This window comes from Pteropus vampyrus, unplaced genomic scaffold, assembly GCF_000151845.1.
Source record: "Pteropus vampyrus isolate Shadow unplaced genomic scaffold, Pvam_2.0 Scaffold15, whole genome shotgun sequence".
Lineage (NCBI taxonomy): Eukaryota > Metazoa > Chordata > Mammalia > Chiroptera > Pteropodidae > Pteropus > Pteropus vampyrus.
The window spans coordinates 10116415-10132152 of NW_011888796.1; the positions used below are offsets into that span (position 1 = coordinate 10116415).

Sequence of the window (15738 nt, forward strand, 5' to 3'; positions counted from 1 at the left end):
ATCTCCAGTAATAAATTGACTCATCAACCACCAACATTCCACCAAAATCTGGGCTACCATCCCTGAACATTACTTCTCATTTTGAGATAATATCTGCAATTTCTAGATTTTTTTTTTTTTGTCCGAAAGGCAGGTGCCCATAATACACCAGAAAGAAAATCTACTGGACAAAAATAATAAGCCCAATACTCACCATAAGACAATCTCTTATTATAATCCAATCAAAACTAAATGAACAAATTCATTAAGCCACTACACAAAGCCTAATTCACAAAGCAAATGTACTGCAGCTTACTCCCAAAGATTTGTGCACACACTGAGAAGCAGACCATTTCCCTTCAACTTGCTGGCAGGCAATGAGGCAGCATACATGCTCAGAGAACCAAGGTTGTGTATGTTTTATACTTAGAATAAAGCTTTGAGGTTGCAGAGACACAAATAAGAACAAGGACCTTAACTCAGAATAATTTATACCACCACACTACTCTCCAAAGTGCACATCATTTTTTTTAATATCACTACATTTCTCTTTTTATTTGTTATAAATCCCACGAATAACCTCAATTTTAGACGTTTCATTATCTCTTATGGTCCCTATAAGAACTAGAGTGGTAATACAGAAAGGAGATGAATATTCATTGGAGAATTCCACAAACTGAAAGCAGGGTGGGAATCTAAGCGGGGGAGGGGGAAATGGGGAGAGAAGCAGAATAAAAAAAAAATAGAGACAAATGATGACTTATACTCCCCTGCTATACACGACACGACTCTCTCCAACAAAAGAAAAAGTTTAATGACAAGATCTCTGGTTCTTCTTGATAATTATTTTAAAAGAAATGAAAAAATAAAGTCAAGCTGGCTTCCAGAGTACCCCAGTTGTCTTGCTTCAATATATAACAAGCTGTACTCAACATGGTCTGATGAAGGGGAAAAGTCAACAACAAATATGTCTGTAAGAACATGAAAAAAGAACACATCGAAACCGGCTAAACAGCAAATATCATATATACATTATAAGCACGAAGCTCTCTAAAAATCAAAAGAAAGAACCTGGAAAGGAGAAGATGCAGAGTGGAAAAGCACACCCACCCAGCCAGCACACAAACACAAAAGCCAGCCATGATAAACATCAGGAAAAAAAATAATGGAAAGACTATTTATCTGTGACTTCAAAGTGGAAAGACAAGAAACCAGAGCAACTAATTTTGAATAAAAATAAAGATTTATCACTGTCAAAACATGTTTGGCCTTGTTGATTTTTCTAGGAAGATTTTTAATACTACACGCCAAGATCATTTAAGGCTGAAAGTCGAAATTACTGTCAGCTTCAGACCACACCCCTGTACTCATCCACTTTAACCCCTTCTCTTCCTTAAAGTTTAAAAGGAAAATTCAAAATTCACCACCATCTCATTTCAGGACCAAACAGTCTGTTGTCAATGAATGAGCATCCGTCACGTTTATGTGCTTAAGAACTCCGCAATTTATCTTAGAAGATGCAAATAGGACAATATCTTTAGGAAGCTAATTAAAGAAATATAAGTAACTAAATACCTATCAAAAGGTAATGATCCATTCTTTAAAATCGGAGCAGGGAGCAAAGAAAAGGGGTTCAGATGTCATCTATATTAGAATGCTTATATTTCCAGAGCAGCATTTCTTCATCCATGCCATAAATATCCTTGACCATCTACCAAGTACCTGGTCGAACGGGAGGTGCTGGGACCAAGTGCAGATGAGACTTGGGCCCTAGACTTTCTGGAGTTCCTTAAGAGAGCTCATTAGAAATAACTGCTCCAGGCAGGAGGAAAGAGGAGTCAGACAGGGCATAATACTGGAAGTGACACTTGAGCGAAATCCTAGCAGGTGAGCAGGATGTAGCAGACAGAGGGTGCAAAAGCACAGATGAAGAAAAAATGAAGAAGAAAGTTCAACGAATGCAAAATAGGGGGCCAGGATGTAGGCCCCAGGGGCAAGAAAGCAAGTTATCTTGGGTTTGACTGGGTGATACATGTGTAGAATGTAGTGTCCTTCAAAGTGTCCTTTCCTCTAAGTACCTGAGAAACTTCTGCCCTGAGCACACATACTAATCTTTCAGAGATCTTTTAAAGATCTCAGTGGCTATAATAATCCTGTATTCTCCTCCCATATATCCTCTTCAAACAGATAAGGACCTTAGAAATCACATGGCAAATTCCTGATGCTGCACCACCACCACCACCCGTCAATAAAGCAGAATTTGTGTTAAATAACCTATTAAAACATATCTGCTCTTATCAAGAAAAAATACCTTTGGCTTACTTAAAATGTTTTTCTAGCATTCACCAAATTCTTAAAATGAAGGTCAGTTTGCTATAACACTTTAAAAAGCGAACATATACTATGCATAAAATGAAGTATAGAAAACATTTTTGTGCATGGACAATAACTAAAAGTGAATGTGCAAAAAAAAGGAAAATAAGATTAGCATTGTGGCTAACTTTTCTTCTTTCTTCCAAAATTTTCATTAACATTCTTTATATATCATCTTTTCAGCATACAGCTTTTTAACTTAATTCCATATTAGCTGAATATAAATGGTTTGCTTTAAAAAAATTTCCATTTATAAACTTATCAGTGGAGGAAAGATAAATGATGAGTGTTAATGACTAGGGCTAACATCTAAATTTCACAAGAATCTATGACATGTAACTTAAAACCGGCTTAACCCTAGGAGAAACTGCAGTGAAATTACTACACAAGCAAAATTGAAGAGTCTGTGATTTATGGTAACTAACATGATGAGTATTTAAGTAGATAAAAAAAGAAAAAATTTAGATCAGAGAAAAATTTACTTCAACTGAGCTTAAAGGGACCGAGAGAGTCTCTGTCCTGAGGGAGTAAAGTGCTATTGTCTGAACTTGATCTGAATGGAGGTAACAGGAAGAAAAGGGCAGGCATCCTCTGACCCTTGCGGTGGGCCTGAAAGAGAGGAACATAAAGGGAAGTGTGAGCAGGCAAAGCATCAATCCAGGAGGAGGGGACAGTCCCTGCAGGGCATTCCTCTACACCATTGTTTACCCCATCCCGCCTGGGGAAATCGACAGCGTTTCTATTGTTATAATCATAACTTCAGAACCTAATGCCAAACACCAAGAGTTACACCCTTCAGATCGTTACCAAGTTATTACTGACAATAATGTGAGAATTTATGGGTTTTGAGAATTAGAATATGCATAAATTTTAGAACCTGGATTAAAATTCCTTTACTAACTGCGCAGGCTCATAGGAGTCATTCAAATCTCCAGGCATCTCAGCTTCCCCATCGCTGTAATGGAGATGACAGACGTCATGTCCTCTGGGGCCTGTTGAAATCGAGCACCTGGCACATGACAGGGAGTTTGGGCCTCCTTGTAGGCCTCTCACACCATAACAGTACTCCAAGTCCTTAGTGCCTCCTACAGTCAGTAAACTGTCCAGGAGCCAGAAGAACGAAGTAAGGAGAAAGGCCCTCTGCTCATTCCTCCTCCCTGTCAACAAAAGGAGAAGCAACTCTACACAGCTGCTCCTGAATTACAGGGGTGCCTTCTAGGATAGTCCCCTCAGAGCTAAAGAGCCTGCAGGCTTGCCACCATGACTAAAGTGTACTCGGCACAACTGAGGAGCAGTCTGATTTCTTATCCAACACAGGGTCTGTATGCTTAATTACCTGGAACACAATTTCCAATTAATAAACCCAAAACATGAGCTCTCACAGTCATGGGAGGAGTGGGAAGTAGGAAGATGGGCAGATAAATTATTAAGGTGATGAAAATTTCTGTCTTTTCTCTCCCACCTGGGGAAAAAGTGAGTTGTGTTTTTGTTTTAATATTTAGAACAATAGTACATGCGTAGACAACCATTATAAGGCAATAATTCAATTGAAGGGCATTCTAGTGTGTGTAAACCACTCAAGTTTCACCCTTGTGTAGTTTATTACATTATCAGAACTTCCTGATTGAATTACTTCCCTGCAGCATTTCCGAGTCTGTTTTTTCTCCATATAACATCTAATATTGCTTATCAAGATACTATATTTGTCCTTTGGTATTTTGCCATCTGATATCTTAGGATGCCTGTTTATTAAGAATGTTTTTTCAGAAACTCCGGGTCATATGCACCTCACCACATCTGCAACTGAATAGCCTTAACTGCCTCCACAGGAAGGTTGAAACTGTACAGCAGAAAGCTACATCGGCTTCCAGAAGGGTCTAAATCAACAGTTCCATCCAAGCCTTAAAGTTGGCATCTGGTCTAAATTAACACTCAGAATAAACAAATAAAAGGCCCTTCTTTTTCCTGGCCTGCGCTTTTTGGATTAGCCGAACTAGTGCCACTGCTGGAACAAGCTGTATTAAGTACTGTTAGTGAGGAGATGAAGAGAGGCTGTAAAGGTTTTTTCCCTTAATCAATACTAACAGGAAGATCAAGAGACAGGAAAAGGAAAAAAATCAACATGCAATGACATTAGTATCCAGGCACAGACAGACCCCTACGTGACAGGACAAATGCTTGAAGCCCCTTTTCCAAGCTATAAACAAAATACAAATGCTAGCCTAAATTATCACAAACAATGGAAAACAAAACAAACAAACAAAAAAAGATTTCAGAGGTGCATGCCACAACTGATGAGATTAGAAAGCTGTTCTCGAGGAAAAAATAACTCAATGTATCAGCTTCAGAAAAATAAACTTTGAATTATTTTGAGTTATAGAATATAACCCAAATAATCCTTGATGCATTAACTGTAATATATTCAGGTAAATAAGAAGGCAGATATCAAGATAATTCATGTTTTTACTCCCTAGAGTTCATATATTTAATTTTTTGAAAATACACCAGGAATACAATACAAAAGTAGGCAAAGTATACATGTAGGCAATTTCCCCTCAAAAAAGTTCATATAAGATGTAAACATTAGAAAAACAGTTACCCTTACTGATAACTTCATCAAATGAGTGAAAGTTTGTGTCACCGTGTTTAAGGAGAATACTCAGTATGGAAAAGGTTTGGTTAAAAAATAAATAAGGTGCAAAACTGTACACATACGGTAGAGGCAAGATTTACAAACAAGGGTACTGGAGTCAGAGGCCTGGGTTTGAATCAGAGCTCTGTCACATAACAGTCTAGAGATCTGGACAAGTTTCTCAACCACTGTGCACAGCTTGAGTTCTTCATCCATAAAACGATGAGTGGTGGTGCCCACCTCCCTGGGTCAGAACTTACAGAGGCCATGCATGAGCAGCACTTTGCACAGGACCTGGCTAAGAGTAAGCACGCAATACAGGGTATTGAGACATTGTCTCTGTGTACCTCCCCAATGAAAGAAAGAACCCCGTCACTTAAATAGCAACAGCTTAGCCAGAATTCTCTCATTCTTGCAGGGAAAAAAAATGAGAGAGAGAGAGAGAGAGAGAGAGAGAGAGAGAGAGAGAGAGAGAGAGAAAGAGAAAGAAAGCTCAGATCCTGATGCTCCCTCTTTAATTATGATTTTAAACTGCAGACTTCTGGCCATGAACCTCCACTTCAATTCAAAAGAAGCAGAGAACCCTGAAGATGAGGCAGAGGCTGAGACGGGAGCAACTAGCAAGCAAGACCAACAAAGAGGACAGTGATGAGAGACCTCGCACCTACTGCAAACATCACAAGAATATAAACCTGCTCTGCTCTCCCAGCAACAGGACCAATACCTCACCAGAGGGGCTATTCTATGGGCAATACCAGTCCTACCTGTCCCTGAACTTCAGCTGCTGGCACAGCTGACCCAGACACAGCAAAGACCCTGGGATGCAATAACAGCCTGGAGGAAGAGCACTCAGTTATTCCTCCCCAAGGATGATTCACGGATGGTTTGCACAAAGCCTCCTCGGGGGCTGGGAAGGGAGGGTCATGGGGCTGCAGGTCCTCTCCATCTGCGAATGCACATGAGACATCATCGCTTGGGTATTCAAGGAAAGCAAGGCTCCAGGGACCGTTGGCTGAGTGCGCAAAGGTTCTTTGATCCCTGATTGCTCTGCTGGGCGGGGTGCAACCCCAAAACATTCACCGGGTTCAAGCATAAGTTTCCAAAACACTGAGTGAAAATATGATGGCTTAATCCCACCATCACCATCTCCCAGGGAAGGGCTAGAACGGGCATGAGCCACTGTCCCACAGCAAAGGAAAGCAGACAAAGGTAAGGGAAAATGAATGACAAAAGAGAAAATGCAGGCCCCTTTGGAGATTTCAAATAAGTCTGGACCTGAGGATTAGTTAACTCACAAACTCAGAAAGCTGAAACTGTGCCTGCTGCCTGCATATGGAATAACCAATAAAAATGAGCTTTTCATCCTGTCATTTCACCACCCAACTGTAGTGTTAAAACATTCTTCTGGTCCATTCATTGACCTGTACCTGCAAGATGCTAGTACAGATTACCTCCCTTACTCAAATCTCTGTTCTATTATTTCAGGCCAGGTGGCCTTTAAAGGCCTGAAAATGTGTCACGTATTCGCTATCCCAGGTTAAATCTGCTTATGTTCAAGTCTACCAGAAGCATGGTTCTCAGCTAAGCTAAGCCATTCTTCAAGTGTCATACTTTCAAATGAACGTTAGGAGATAATATTAATTATGGAGATTAACAAAAGACTCATACATGACTCTTCGACGATACAGTTATGTTACAAGTGCTTTTGTTAACTAAGACCTGCAGACCATATAGCACTCAATGTCTGGAATGTCTCACCTAAAAAGGCTAAAATTATGCTTATTAAAATAATCAGCCTGAAGGAAACAAAAAAACGACAACTCAGTGAATTATTTTGTATTAGTCTGTCAGCTCTGACAACTGAACCACAATCGAATGTATTGCTGTGGTGTCTGAGTTGTCTGTGTAACAAATCACCCCAAACATAGTGGCTTAGGACAACTGGCACTCACAACTCTTTAATTTGGACAGACCTAGATGGAAACGGCTCATCTCTGCTCCATGTGGTACAGACTGGGGCAGCCTGATGAGCCGAGGATCCAAGATGGCGGGACTGACTGAGGGCTGCCAGGGGCTCCTCTCCTTGTGTAATCTCTCACCCACCAGAACCACCTTCCCCAGCATAGTCAGATGTCTTTCTATGGCAACAGCCTTCTAAGAGGGTGTTATGACCTGAATTTATATGTTGAAGTCTTAACCCTCAGTACACCTCAGAATGTGACTGTATTTAAAGGCAGGGTCTTTAAGAAGTAATTAAGGTTAAATTAGGTCCTACTGGTGGGCCCGAATCCAACAAGACTAATTTCCTAATAAGAAAAGGCAGGGTTACGAGGGATGGGCACACACAGAGAAAAGGCCATGAGATAACAGAGTGAGACAGCCATCTGCAACTCAAGCAGAGAGGCCTCAGAAGAAACCAAACTTGCTAAACACTTGATCTTGGACTTTAAGCATCCAGAACTATGAGAAAATAAATTTCTGTTGTTTAAGCTGCCCGGTCTGTCGTATTTTGTTATGGCAGCTCTAACAAACTAATACAGAGGACAAAAACAATCTACAACACCCCTTAAGGGAACGTATAAAAGTCACAAAGCTTCACTTCGATCACAGAGACTGATCAAAGTAAATCACAAAACTAACTAAGGTTCAGCAAAAGGGGATTCACCTCCTGATGAGAGGTCCAGCAAGCACATACAGGGAACTATTGTTGGCCAACTACTGCTGGCCATATTTAAAGACAACAGGGGAAGAACACGGGATGAAGTCAAAACTCTGAGTTCTCCTATCTGATCTCCAACTGGCTGCAAGACCATCTGGGAAAGATGGGTAACGCCCACCTCAATAACATGGCTTTTAGGTAAAATCCTTTCATTAGACAGTTTAAAGGGTCAAATGACTGAAAGCTTATTAAGTGAAAATATTTCGAATATGTGAAAGACTATTTTAAGAAGCATAAACTACTGACAAACAGTGCAATTATCTGTATAGTACTGTAACTCTCCCGCATACCTTACAGATAGTTATCGAGGAAAAACACACATTCCATTCTGAATTCTACCCAAGAATGGTAATAGCAAAAGCACCTAAACTATAATGTAATTTCACGTTCTACAGCAAGGATCCAGTCTGCCTAGTTTTCTGGGATCTGGTACGAAGTGTACTCCTTTGTGTCTATAATCCTTGTGCAGAAAGGACCTTTCCTCAAGGTAATCAATCAGTCAAGTGCTCCAGAAAACCCTAATTGCTCACCCATCACAAGTTTCATGTTCCATAACTGTGCAGCAGGAAGCACTAGAAGGCCAGGTACTCTCGGGAAAGGAGGAGGGACCTCTGAGCCTCCTAGGAGGCACTTGGTAATAGTAAACAACAGTATAATAGCAACAGCCTAGAAGCCAAACACGCCACTGACTGCTTTGGTTGGATTCTGTTAAACCAGCATTAATTAGAATGGAAGTACAAAGCTTGAAACAATGATTCCTATCTTGAAAACAGATTCTGCATGAGCAGAAAAGCAGGGAACAAACAGAGTTAAGTGTTTGAGAGTGAGAAGCATTATTATGGATGGCTGGAAATAAAACCTCAATAGAGAATGACTTGCAATAGTCTTAAAACCTGCTACTGAAAATATCCCTGATGCATATTTATTAGGTTTGTCATCCAAGAGGCTTGTATTCCATAGTATTTCCAGCCATCATTAACAGGCACTAATGACCACAGCCTTTCAACGCCACCATGGCGCACTGCAATGCAGCTCAGAGCAGCTGGTGGAATTGGAACAGATGGCCTGCTTCCCTTCAAGGCAGAACTTTCTGCAGGTGACAAAATGACTGTTAGGTGACTGACAAAAAGAAAAACAAACAAAGGTTGAAACTGGAGTATCTGATGTCAATAAAGTAAGCGTTAGTATTACAGGGAGCCTTTAACTTGGGCCCTCAAGGTTAGGAGGATTGTTTAGAAAGCTGCAGCTGTGCTATAGAATTGGCGTTCCTTTCAAATCGAGAAACGTTTACGGAGCCCCAGACACCCCCCAGTGCAGAGTGGGGCACTGGAGTGCGCCACAGAAAGCCATTCCTTCAGGACACTCGGTGAGTACCTACCATACACCTTAAGAGGTGTACCCAGCACTCTAAAAGGTGGAAGTCAGGGTCCCTACACTCAAGAGGCAAACTTCAAAGAAATGCCCACAGTTTCAATGAACTCTAGTGGAATTCAATTACGACTCCAGGCACGTGAGGAGCAGCACAGCGGACTGAACCCTGTTTGTGTCTAGGAATGTTAAATATATGTCCTTATATCTGTTTACAATTCTATTTTCCCTTTGGTAAACTGCGTGTATACTTTGCCTCCTTAACTAATGGAGTACTTGGAGTCCTCTGGCTAGAAGAGTGGAACCTACACAGGGTGGCTTAAACAGAAGAAAAAAGTAAATAAAAATTGGAAAAGGTGGTGCTCTCAGAAGACACAGGAATATTTTCTCGGAAAAGCTTTTCCTTATTATTCTGTCCACAAGAGCATCCTGATCCCTAGCACTTCAGCCAGCCAGTCCCCCACTCCTGCCCATCCAACCTGTTTTCCATCTTATTCTGCTTTATTTTCCTTACTGCACTAAGATTAAATGTTTTATCTACCTGTACCCTAACTCATCTGTCACCATCCACATGGACAGGGTCACAGTCTATCTCAGTCGCTGCTTATGTGGTCCAGTGCCTAGGACAGTGCTGGTCCTCAGTCAGTACCTCTGATCATTGAATGAACAAATGCCTGATCACAAAGAACTCTGGGCAAGGGATGCAACAAGTTCTCGCAAGGGACAGGAACCAGAAACTAGAACCAGGACAGATGCCTGTTGGCTCACACTGTTCCCTCTTTGCCCATCTCCCAGGCTCCAGTCTCAGCTTCTCCCTCCACTTTCCGCTGCATCTGTCTTTGCTTTCTCTACTCCCGTTTCACAGCTAAAAACTCTGCTAGTCTCCCATTCCCTTAGGATAAGGCTCAAAATCCTTCCAATAACTTTTAAGCCCTTCATGACCTGTCCCCCCAACCTCATCTCACGTTATTTCATTCAACCTTATGGGGCTTTTCTCTGTTCCTCCAACGAGCACTCAGAGAACTCACCTCTGGGTCACAGGAAACAGTGTCTCCTCTTCCTAAAGCACTCTTTCCCTTTTACCTCCACAGGCCATCCTCTTCTCATCCTGGCACAAAAGGTACAATGACCCTACTGATGTGTCCCCATCACAGCTTATGATCTAAATTGCTTCCTATCTCCCTGTAGTCTCCACAGACAAGGACAAATCCTGTCTTGCTCGCCCTGCATCCATTAGTGATGAGCATGGCATCTGACTTGTAGTAGATGCTCAGTTGTTTGCTGAAGAAATAAATGAACTGTATATCAGCAACAGCTGTTCACCAAGGAGCTGTGACAAGAATAAGATGGCAATTCACAAGGGCAAGGGATGTGTCTGCCTTGTCTAGTTGTATCCCTCATGCCTGGAAGAGTAGATATCCAATGAATATTTGTTGAATGAATAAATTCTTGGCTTGCCTGATATAACTCCACCCCTTTCTCTCCCACTTGAGAAAATATATCAAAATGCAAGTGGGTAAAAAATGACATTATTAAAGGGACATCTGAGTCATTTGCAAGATCCACACTTGTTATAAATTACTGGTCAAGTACCTCAAAACAGATCATCACATGTGAGGTGGCTGAGACAGAGGCTGAGAATAGCAGCTTTAGACAAAACTAAGAAATATGAAGCACTTTCTGCTCTCATTAGTTTACTTTCCAAAACACGAAGGTGACAATAAATCTAATAAAAACTAATAAAAGAATCATTCTTACTCTCACTTTTATTTTTATAAAAGATATTCTGCACACCCCAGGAGAAATCTTTAATTAAATTGAAAAACGTTAAAAATACCTTTGCAGTTATTTTTCTCCTATACCAATGAAGTCCACCCTCCATGCAAAAGCCAACCTACAGCCCACAGTTACTTCAGGCAGGGTATAGCGGATACAAACCACTGTCACAATGTGACAATATTAGTCTCCCTCAAACATAGCAACTGGTATGTATTTGGTTTTTTGTTTTTTTCTGTGTACGTGTTTTATCTTCTGCATAAAACATGTTTAGTAAAGTTGCTGGGACCTAAATCAACCTGGTTTTATTTTTGTTTATATAAAACATCCCCAAATACTTATCACATGATGAAATACAACCAAAAATGAAAAGTCCTAATGAAGGTTTCATTCAGTCTTGTTGTGTTAAAGAGAGAAACAAACAAATCTGAGAAATCCAGACAAGAAACCACACAGACAGCCACATACCCCAAACAAGGCTAAAGTTAGTAAAGGAATATATAGCAACCCAAAGCCAGTACATCGTGACCCTTAATAGCCTACAGAATTAGACACTCCATCCACACCACAGATCTGAGCTCTTCAGATCACCCCACATGCCAAGTGATGCTGAGTGACAGTAAAGATTTTGTTTTATACATAGAAAAAAAAGTTCAAAGGCCTTTTAGTCTATAAAGGATACTACCTAGTGTTTGATGTCTTTGGGCCCAAATTAGAGAGGAAGATGAGAAAAGAAAAAGTGTTAGGGTATATTTTAAGGTTTCTTATTACAACCAAGGGGAGGGGTAGCCGAGGCAAAGTGCCAAGATTAAAACAAAAACATATAGAAATCAGGAGCTGCTTGTTTAAAAAAGTAAAGACCATAAACTCTTCAAGCAACAATCTTCTGTCTTTTCTGATAGAATGCTGTACCACCCAAAGGAAAAAAGGCAGGTACTCCCTTACCTTTAGCCTTTTGTAGACCTTGGTCAGTTTCCACCAAAATACTTGATTTTCAGTCGTATTTATAAGCCTTCATTTGTAGAGATTTTTAACTCTTTTTTTGTGTGTGTGTTAAGCAGCCCTTTGGCAGTCTGAGCTTACTGAACTCTTCTAAGAAAAACGTTTTTAAGTGCATAAAATAAAAAAAACAAAGGATTACAAGCGAAATCAATTATATTTAGTTATCAAGATAGTTTTAAATTGTGATACGATAGTATATCTACTTCTATATTAATGCATTAAATAACAAATCTAGCAGCAACTCTGTTGCCTATACACGTAATTGAATGAAATGCTAAATTTCAGTTTGAATACAGTAAAAACAGAGATGAAATTTTTTTCCTCATCTGAGTTCAAGGACTCCCTGGACAGCATCTGTGGACACTAGGTTAAAAACTTTTAGTTAAAAGAGACAAAAAAAGTATATTTTGTGAAGCATCAAATGAAAAATAAAGCCTTGCAAAGTGCATTATCCATTCAACTCTGAGGTTAGGGGAACTAAGAGTAAGCAAGATCTTTCCAAAAACCACAATGGGCCATTAATCTACAAGAGAAGTACATGCTTCAGATTGAATCCAGAAAGGGATTCAGCTCCCCTCATGCAAGTTACAGAAAAACTAAAGCTCTGAGGAACTGACAGCACCACTGGAATCTGCCCTGAAGTGAGGAACCAGTGACAGAGATCCAGCAGTAGAGAGATCCAGCTCATCTATGAACTTAAACAAAAATCTCCCTCCTTCCTGGAGCCTCGCTTTCTCCACCAGTAAAATAAAAGGACTGAACATGTACCATGACTTCTTCGGCTCCTTCCAATTCTAAAATTCTATTGTCAGATTGTCTCTTCCTTATGCTGGCTATTTCGGCCTACTTAGCTTAATTTCAAAACATCATTGCCTTTCTTAAACTTGGAACAAAGCTTTACCAAATTTGAATGCCCTTATATACAACCTAACGCCAATAAGCAAAATATATGACTATCATTACAACTTAAAAAAAAAAAAAGCCTGTTTTGCACATTTCTATTTCATAAAAAGCAACCACAGCATTGGTCTTTTCTGCTATTTAAACAAAGTTCCCATTCAAATTCTAGCACCATCACCTCAAGAATAGACAAAATCAACCCAAGCCGCGCTACCTAGAGTAAGTTAACTATATACTCTCCGCTTTTCTGCCAATGAACAGTATTACAGAGTATAAACTAGTAAGGCCCCTTGACTGCCTAATCCAATCATATATCATTAAAAGAGACAAAAAAAGTATATTTTGTGAAGCATCAAATGAAAAATAAAGCCTTGCAAAGTGCATTATCATTATTGCTAAAGAAACAGAGATAGAATGAAGGACTAAGCCAAAAATCACAAAGCCAGTCTTACAAAAAAGCAAGAATTCTATCCAGGCCTCTTGACTGTATTTTCATGCTCTCCCCACTACACCGAACTGCCTCTCAAATCCTGACACATTTCCCCAACCTCAACAGTTTAGCCATGTTTAAAATAAATAGCAAAAAAGACCTGACAAACCAATTATTTTCTCTATCTTCAATTACATAATAGGCACAACAAAGAGTTCTGGCTATGATACATACATTCACCAGTTGGAATCATGAAATAATTAAATTCCACCTAACCTGCCAAGAAAATGATGACCCTACTAAAATCCTAACTGGAAATTCCCTTAATATTGTGCAACACATGAAAAGACGCAGAAGTACTTGTATATGCATATAGACATATACATATATAGCTCCTCCCATATATGCGTGCATGTAGAGACATAGATATATACATAAATATATACACTTATGTAGTTAATTCCTCACTCTGCTCTCCAGGATTTTTCAGTAACATTTTACTATGAAATTTAGAAGAGAGCAAAAAGGACAGTCACACAACAATTTTTCTAAAGCATTGTATTTTCTAAGGCCATACCACCCTGAACATGCTCGATCTCGTCTGATCTCGGAAGCTAAGCAGGGTCGGGCCTGGTTAGTACTTGGATGGGAGACCACCTAGGAAGACCTGGTGCTGTAGGCATTCAAAAAAAAAAAAAAAAAAAAAAACATTGTATTCTGTAAGGAAAAGCTTCTATCAATAGCGAGTATTTTTAGATCTCAAGATTAATTTTATCAATAAGAAAATCTTACTAGGAATACTCTGTTAACCAATATTTATGTCCTAGATGACCAGACATGCAAAGTTGGTATTTTTATTTGATTGTTATTGTTGCTTTAAGAGGGCGGGAACTGTCTCAAGTCCTAAAGGTGGGATATGAATTAGTAAGGGTCTCTTTAAAGTCTACCTACCTTCTATTTCCCCAGCATTCTTCAATGTGTTCAATATTGCTAGAAAGTCAAAAACCTACTGTCAAAAAAAAAAAAAAAAAGGAAAAAAGGAAAAAAGAAAAGAAAAAGGCCACAATTCTTCTAAAGGATTCAAAAACCAGACTAGCATCTTCTTAACAGTCTGGTCTCAACTTAAATTTCACTTCCTCAGAGACCTGCCCTGACCTCCTAACTAAAGAAAGCAATACCTGCCTAGAACAGACATTCCCTAAGTTAACCCACTTCTGTTGAAGACTTGGCAACATCTGAAATTCTCATTTATTATTCATTTGTTTACATGTTTCTTTCTGTTTATGCTTGCCACTCCACACTGTAATGAAAGCTCCTTGTTCACTGCTGGATTCTCAATGATTACACAGTGCAGGCACACAGTAGGTACACACATAACTGCTGAGGGTCTAGCCTAAAATATTAAGTGCCAACTATGTCATACTCAGGGTCTCCTGAAAAAGCATCAGTTAAAGACAGAGCCCATGCAATTGACAACAAATTTCCATAGCCTACTTTAGATTAAGCCTACAATACTAAGACAATCCAGGGTATAAATCTTTTTCAGGGCTTTGAAATACCCTGCACTTTCAGCCTATGAACACAAAACCTCTCCAGGCCCACTCACACATTGCTTTTCTGAAGCATCTCAATAACGATTTCCTCAAAAGGAAATAATGAAATAAAGTTCCAGCATAAGTTAATCTTTCCTGTCAGGTTCACAATATTAAACATACTTTGAAGCCAGCCACACAAACAAAACTAAACTCCACAAAATTAGGTTGGATGAGGTTACATAAGACAAGTTAAACTCTGGCTTTTTTCCTGTCATCCCTCCCTCCTTCCAGTGAACCTTGGCATCTGTCTTTCAATTGCAATTAGATGCAGGTGAGAAAAATACCTGCACACAGCTTCAGAACAGGTAATGAGATTTCCAGTAATATTCTACTTAATATTGCAGTAACTAAGTGAGGAAGACTGGACAACTTTGAGCTATAGTGTGCCTGGAAGCTTCTCTTAAAAATTCTCTCAAATTATTTTTAAGTCGGCACCTATTTCAAGGTGGTATTATCAAAACACGTTTTTCAGAGTTCTCTGACTTTTTCCACGCCCATGACTCCTCATGCGTGTGCTAAGCCTACTTTATCGGCACCCGTCATACTCTGAATACAGGTCTTTCAACAGAGAAGGACAAAAGCGAGGATTCCCAAGAATGACACATCTAAAGGAAAAATTAATCCTTTCTCCTCCAAAACTAAACCCGAGTTGCTCCTTCTCCCAGGTTTCTTGCACCTTCCTCTTGCCCATTCCGCTCCCCTTTCACTGTCCATTTCACTCTGGTTTAATCTGGCGAAGCCTCTCTCCCACTTTATTAAGGGTAAACAATAGAAATGTCACAAGAAACTCAGGAAGTAGATGAAGTCTCTAATTGCTGTCGTTTAACGATTGTAGATAATTACTATCTTCAAATGTGGTTTTCACCAGCGGAGAGGGATCCGAGGCGGGTGAGGCTGGCGAGCTCCCCGCTGCTGGGAGGACCTCTGCGAGGCCGCGGCCCGGGGTGGAGGGACAGAGGGGATG

At 40.0% G+C, this 15738-nt stretch overlaps 1 protein-coding gene and 1 non-coding gene across 2 annotated transcripts in view; one reads left to right on the plus strand and one right to left on the minus strand.

Moving 5' to 3' along the window:
- Positions 1-15738, minus strand: part of PELI2 (pellino E3 ubiquitin protein ligase family member 2) — a 161223-nt gene that overhangs the window by 143673 nt on the left and 1812 nt on the right. The window lies entirely within an intron of this gene.
- Positions 13743-13861, plus strand: LOC111735965. The gene has a single exon (XR_002779021.1). It is a non-coding gene; the product is annotated as a 5S ribosomal RNA (ribosomal RNA).